Source organism: Triticum aestivum, chromosome 2A (assembly GCF_018294505.1).
Source record: "Triticum aestivum cultivar Chinese Spring chromosome 2A, IWGSC CS RefSeq v2.1, whole genome shotgun sequence".
NCBI lineage: Eukaryota > Viridiplantae > Streptophyta > Magnoliopsida > Poales > Poaceae > Triticum > Triticum aestivum.
Window position 1 is genome coordinate 657,341,578 of NC_057797.1, and position 8,173 is coordinate 657,349,750.

Consider the following 8,173-nt stretch of genomic DNA (forward strand, 5'->3'; position numbering starts at 1 on the left):
CACACGAACATCAAAGACATCACAACTAGCAACAAGACATCAATGTTGGGATGCTTTGAGAAAGGAAAAAAGTATCACAAGAGAGAATGGATAACATGCCATGATACAACCTACGAAAGGTTGATGCAAGAAATGTGTGCATGAAGTAGATGATGATACTTGTTACCGAGATACCATTGGATGGATGTAGTAGATACCAATTAAAGGTAGATAGTAGTTCATTAATTATCATAGCTTGACTCCAATAAGCACATGGTGACACCACCTTCCTTGTGAGTGAGCCGAGCATCCAATGCATCTCCACTTGTTCCTAGAACAACAACACAAACAAAATGGTACCCAAACTCATTGGGACCAAAGAGTTAGAGAACCAACAACACATAGGACAAACTCCACATAAATATGTGCATGTAGATATGAAAATGAATTTCATGCACATCTCATCCAATTTGAGACCTGGTGGAGTTCCCCCTATATATTGGGTCAAAGAAAGAAAACATGCCAAGAAACTACAAGAAGTAAATATGCATGCTCAAGACTTTCAAGAACCAAGACCAAAAGACAAAGAAATACCAAGCGAAGAAAAGATACCAAATGAATAAATCATCACTTGGAGGATATCCATAAAAGATACATCAAGGAATGAGATATCCATTGATACACTCAAAAAGAAAGATGTCAAACTCCCAAAAGAGAGAATGGTTCCAAACAAACCAAGCCCTCTACAAAGTTTCATGATGGCACAAAGCACCAAAAAGAAACGGCTTGCCTTCCACAAACACACACTTGATAAGGATCACAAGATGAGTGTTTTATAGAGAATAGGATAGCTCCCCCAAGACTAGTGCATTATAGAGAATTTGCATTTGAATACAAAATGCACGAGGTGGGATCACCACTTTCACTATATCTAGAAAACACTAGACAAGGTCAAGAAATTAACAAGATCCACAAGTGGTATGGAATACAATGGGAGTTGACACAATCCTAGGCAAGAGATAAAGCAAATAAAAGCAAAGGCCAATGTAAAGATGATCAATAATTTCTACCACACATAAGTGAGTACCAATTGTCAAAAGACAAGAAGTATTTGGAAATAATTCCCGGTGGTAGATAACAAGGATATCCGACATCATCTTCACACCAAACAAAAAGCAAATTGCAACTTGTAGAGCTAACATGCCACCTAGGAACAAGATAATTTACAATATCAATTCTAGGTGACAATATCTCAAATGTACACATTTTCTAGGCTAGTAATATACACATAGCATATTACTCCCCCATAATGTGATACCAATTAAAGATAAACAAGAGGCAAAATAATGATCCAACACGAGATAATTAATGGACAATATAGAATTTGAATTTCTCATGAGAAGACATACCACATAGCGACTAGATAATCTTGAAATATCAATACTAGATGGTATTACTCATGTACACACATATATAGGATTGTGAGGTGCACAAAGCACATCACTCCCCATAATGGGATATTCCATTAATCTCTCACAAGAGCCAACTAAGAAAAGAACAAGATGCAAAAGGCTCAATGCATGACACACACGTACATGATGTGCAAACCAACACACACATACTTGATTGCACAAGATAATCAAGTTGGAAGCACAACATATACAAACACATGCAAGGAACAAAACCAAACATGCAAAGGGGTAAGTAACTATCAATGTAAACACTTTAAGCACGAGTTACCGCATGGAGAAACATTGGATATAAGATAGAAACTTGATAATTCGAATAACTTGGCTTGAGACAATTAGAATGATGAAGTCCCCTTAATTCTTCATAAAGTAGCCAAGTCTCCAGTGCCCTCCAACAACACCTATTGATCAAGTTTGAGCTTGTTGGTCCCCAACCAAGTTGGGTCCTAAGAGGTTAGTCACAATAGGCTTGGCTACCCAAATGGTTCTCTTCTTGACACCACTTTGAGTACCAACAACTTTGGCAAACACATTGCCAACCTTATCCTTCCCAAGAGAATAGATATCATCAATAATAATTGGGTTGGATAAGTTACCACTAGTGCATGAAGAGGCGAGGTGACCTTTCTCACGACATAAGTAGCAACGTCTACTCTTCACTTTCTTCTCACTTGATTTCTCAACTTGAGAAGCATTAGCTTGAGGATTCTTGGGAAGAGGACTTTCTTCAACTTGTGGTTGAGCATGAGATCGAACTTGTGGCCGCTTCCCTTGTTGCTTGTCACTAATGGCCTTCTTCTTCAATGGGCAAGATCTAACATGATGCCCTTCTACTTTGCACTTGAAGCAAACAATCTTGGCCGAATTCTTGACTTGTTCTTGGCCCTTCTTTTTGTTCACTTTGGACTTCTTCTTCTTGTTGGAGTTGAATCCAAGTCCACCTTTGTCATTGGGGGATTTTTGCACACTCAAGATATTGTTGAGTGTGAATTTTCCTTCATGACTCTTTTCCAAGTCTTTCTTCAAAGAAGTGACTTGGGCCTTGAGCTCTTTGATTTTCTCTACATGGTTAGTCTCAACACAAGTACTAGAGGAAGTATAAGCTTCATCGTTAGAGCAACAAGGCAAGGAAAGCAATTCATCACAAGATGTACCAATGTTATGCATGGATGAATCGCGAGGACTAGCACAAGGCAATATAGCATTTTGACCAAAAGTAGTGCTAGTATCCACATGAGGCTCACTAGATGTTACCTTAGCAAGCATGGCCTCATGAGCTATCTTTAGCACATTATGGGATACTAGAAGATCATCATGAGAGCTTGTGAGGTTTACATGATTTTCTTCCAACATCCCATAATTGCTAGATAGCAACTCAAGTTGAGCCCTTAGCTCAACATTCTCCTTTAATATGGATGCTTCACAAGAGATAGAGTTAGTAGCACAAGCATCATCATTAGCAACAAGAGGAGAAGACAACTTGGCAAGCTCTTTTGAATATGAAGCTTTAAGTTGAGCATGAGACTCGGTGAGTTTGATGAGCTCACCCTTGATGACCCTTGAGCCATTTTCGAGGTGCTCAAAATCCTCAAGGAGTCTAGCATGAGCAACTTCAAGCTTAGCATTTTTAGTTTTGAAATCATTGGCCACCTCGAGTGCTCTATCATGAGATTCCTTTATTCTAGATAATTCTAGAGCAAAGGTCTCCTCAAGAGATTCGGATGTGGTTTGTTCATGTTCAAGAGCTTGAGATAGCTCCGCGATCTCATTTGCGTAATCACGCTCATGAGCTTCCATTTTCTCAATGGTGACCTCATGCTCCTCTAGATGAGATTCCAACTCCTCAATGTATTTCTTGCCTTCAATGGCAAGAGACATGATTTCCATGAAGTTGGAACGAGCAAGTTTATTTTTGTGAAGAGCTTTAAAAATCATTTCCCCCTTAGTTTTTAAGGAGGCAACATTATCATTCTCTTCATCATAATCAACATCATCATCACTCTTTCCATCATCACAAGATATATTGGGATTCAAAGTGGGAGATACCTTTGAAGCCTTGGCCATAAGGCAAAATGCAATAGATGATGATGTAGGATCCGTTGAAGCACCATTCAAGACCACATCTTGTTCCATGGGGTGTTGGGTTTCCTCTACATTGTTAGCACAACAATTCAAGGACATATATGCATTTTTATCATGGCAACAAGACATAGTAAACATATCATCATGAGATTTAGTCAAGCAATTTCTACATGATATGCAAGGACTATCAACACAAGCATGTGAAACATTTGGAGTGCTCGAAGTGTTAAAGCCCAAAGAAGGAGCATTGCAATAAGATAGTGATGAAGGATCATCCACAATAAACATACTATCATCATTGCAATGACCAACACTACTCACCATATCATTACCTTGTGGCAAGCCACATGTAGGTGAAGTAGAAGAAGTTGAGAAGACTATACGGCCGGATGTGGAGGGAGAACAATCATCCCCACAAAACTTGGACATGCCATATTTATCTTGAAGCTTTGTCCACAACTCATGAGCATCCCGGAACGGCATGAGTTGAAATATAACTACATTGCTCAAAGCATCGAAAAGCACATTAGAAGCTTGAGCATTGAGATAAGAGTTTTTCTCATCCTCTAAAGATAATCTTTGAGGATCCTTTGGAGGAGAAAAACCCATATCTACAATTCGCTCTAAATTTGGGTCCATGACCCTAAAGAGATTAAGCATGCGAATTACCCAAACATCAAAATTTGTGCCATCGAAACTAAGAGTGTGAGAGAATCCTAATCCCCTAGTCGACATCTTTACTCTCTAGGCGGTTAAGCCTAACAAAGAGAGACGAGGCTCTGATACCAATTGAAAGATCGTGGATGTCGCCTAGAGGGGGGGGGTGAATAGGCGCTTTAAAATAATTACGGTTTAGGCTTGAACAAATGCGGAATAAACCTAGCGGTTAATTTGTCAAGCACAAAACCTACAACAACTAGGCTCACCTATGTGCACCAACAACTTATGCTAAGCAAGATAAACTACTAGGTGATAGCAAGATATATGACAAGAAACAATATGGCTATCACAAGGTAAAGCGCATAAGTAAAGAGCTCGGGTAAGAGATAACCGAGGCACGCGGAGACGACGATGTATCCCGAAGTTCACACCCTTGCGGATGCTAATCTCCGTTTGGAGCGGTGTGGAGGCACAATGCTCCCCAAGAAGCCACTAGGGCCACCGTAATCTCCTCACGCCCTCGCACAATGCAAGATGCCGTGATTCCACTAAGGGACCCTTGAGGGCGGTCACCGAACCCGTACAAATGGCAACCCTTGGGGGCGGTCACCGAACCCGTACACTTTGGCAACCCTTGGGGGCGGTCACCGGTACCCGTCAAATTGCTCGGGGCGATCTCCACAACCTAATTGGAGACCCCGACGCTTGCCCGGAGCTTTACACCACAATGATTGAGCTCCGAACACCACCAACCGTCTAGGGCGCCAAGGCACCCAAGAGGAACAAGCTCTAGGGTGCCCAAACACCCAAGAGTAATAAGCTTCTCAAACTTCACTTCCACGTATCACCGTGGAGAACTCAAACCGATGCACCAAATGCAATGGCAAGGGCACACGGAGTGCCCAAGTCCTTCTCTCCCAATCCCACCAAAGCAACTAATGCTAGGGAAGAAAATGAGAGGAAGAACGAAAGAAGAACACGAAGAACTCCAAGATCTAGATCCAAGGGGTTCCCCTCACTTAGAGGAGAAAGTGATTGGTGGAAACGTGGATCTAGATCTCCTCTCTCTTTTCCCTCAAGAACTAGCAAGAATCATTGGAGGGATTGAGAGTTAGCAAGCTCGAAGAAGGTCAACAATGGGGGAAGAACACGAGCTAAAAGGATAAGGTTCATTGGGGAAGAAGACCCCCTTTTATAGGTGGGGAAAAATCCAACCGTTATGCTCACAGCCCGCACAGAGCGGTACTACCGCTCCAAGGAGCGGTACTACCGCTAGGGCGGAAGTACCCCTTTGAAAAACAACAGCGAGGAGGCAAAAGGCCAGAAGAACCGCCGGAGCGGTACTACCGCTCGTCCTCACGGTACTACCGCTCGACCTCACGGTACTACCGCAAATGGTAGCGGTACTACTGCTTGCGAGCGGTACTAAAAAAATACATCCGGGCCTACCACCGCAAGACTTGGGACGAGTTTTTGGTCCGGAGCGGTACTACCGCTGTAGGAGCCGCGGTAGTACTGCTCTGGAGCGGTAGTAAAAAATTACATCCGCTCCAATTCGCGGTAGTACCGCTGCAGCCTTTTCAGAACACCAAAACTGCCACAACTTTTGCAAACGGACTCCGAATTCGATGAAACCAAGTTTGTTGGAAAGCTAGCGACAAGGGCTAACACAATCTTGAAAGAAATATCAATAAGAAGCAAATTAGAAAAGGCCCATAAGAAAATGGTGAGGACCCTTCCTCGGATAAGACCGGTAAAACCTACAACACCGAAAACATCATAGAAGACGCATGCGAACTCCGTTTTCGATGAAACCAAGTTTGTTGGAAAGCTAGCGACAAGGGCTAACACAATCTTGAAAGAAATAACAATAAGAAGCAAATTAGAAAAGGCCCATAAGAAAATGGTGAGGACCCTTCCTCGGATAAGACCGGTAAAACCTACAACACCGAAAACATCATAGAAGACGCATGCGAACTCCGTTTTCGATGAACTCAAGCTTGTCATCAAGATGACCATAAGCTCTAAGACTCACAAAGAGAACCAAACAAGAACCAAGAAACATGATGCAAGGATGCAATGGTTTGAGCTCTCGACGAACGATACGATCAAGCTACTCACTTGAGAGCCCCCCTTGATAGTACGGCTATCGATCCTATAACCCGGTCTCCCAACTACCACCATGAGACCGGTAAAATAGAAAACCTATCAAGGGCAAACCTTTGCCTTGCACATGATCCACTTGAGTTAGATGATGACGATCTTGTCCTCCTCAAGATGGACCACCTTTCTTGATTGCGTTGGGTCGATGAAGACTAGATGATTGCTCCCCCATACTCCACTATGGGTGAGCCACTCTTCGGCACATCTTCACAAGTCCATTGACACCACAATGGATGGCAAGCTTCAAGCACTTGATCTCTTCGTGATTCTCCACTTGAAATTGCACACGGCAATCTTGATGACGATCACCACTTGATGTCATCCTTCCCATGGGTTGTATGATATCATCCTCTTGACGCAAGCCCATGGACACGTACCTAACCCCACATAGACTCTCACATAGACCATGGTTAGTACACAAAGTGCAATGGACAATGCTTACCATACCATGGGATCACTTGATCCCTCTCGGTACATCTTCTACTCTTTGTGAGTTGATCAACTTGATTCACTCTTGACTTAGTCTTGATCAACCTTGAATCTTTCCAACTCTCTTCATTTGGATGATGTGTTGAAGGTAAACATGAATGACCACACAATGTTCTTCTTCAAGACATGCTTGCAATAAGCTCAACTCTCAAATGACCAATCTTTGGATAATTCCTTGAACACAAACTCTCCTTGAAACCAACACATGTACTCCAAGAAAAGCCTATGGACAAAACCTTCAAATATAACTCAAGGAAACCATTAGTCCATAGAGATTGTCATCAATTACCAAAACCAAACATGGGGGCACCGCATTTCTTTCAGAAACCACGTTTCCCTGTTAGGATAAAGGAACATGCTAAGGTATCAATTGTGGTTCACATAAGTAATATTAAAGCACCAACCCTTTGAGCAAATTAAAGTAGAACCTAGTGTTCCTATGGTTAAAGATCTCCTGGTAGAAAATATTGATGGGCATGTTATGTATTTCTGTGATGAAGCTTCTAGAATTGCCAAACCCAATGAAAAAGATAAGCATAGACTTGTTGTTGGCATGCCTATTGTCTCAGTTAAAATAGAAGATCACTGTTATCATGGTTTATGTGATTTAGGTGCTAGCATTAGTGCTATTCCTTTTACCTTATACCAAGAAATTATGAATGATATAGCACCCGCTGAAATAGAAGACATAGATGTTACTATTAAACTTGCTAATAGAGACACCATCACACCACTTGGGATTGTTAGAGATGTTGAAGTCTTGTGTGGGAAAATTAAATACCCTACTGATTTTCTAGTTCTGGTTCCCCACAAGATGACTTTTGTCCCATAATCTTTGGTATACCTTTCTTCAACACTGTTAATGCTGCCACTATAGATTGTCATAAACAAACTGTCAGTGTTAGCTTCGGTGATGAGTCTCATGAGTTTAATTTCTCCAAGTTTAGTAGACAACCTTATCCAGTAAGCATGAAATAATTGGTCTTGCTTCCATTGCTATGCATCCTACTGATCCTTTAAAACAATATTTGATAGACCATGAAAATGATATGCACTTGTGTGAAAGAAATGAAATAGATAAAATATTCTTTAGAAACAACGTGTGCTTAAACACAATTTGCCTATTGAAACTCTTGGAGGTCCTCTGATGTCTACTATGCAACTTTATTCTTGTATACTCGTGTTGGGCCTCCAAGCGTAGAGTGTTCGCACACGAACACGTCACCGTGTACCCTCAACGTCGGGGGTGATGCACCGCAGCTCACGTCGAAGGAGATCTGACCGGCAGCGCTATACGTATGACAGCCGACAGATGCTTTTGTAGACCCGAA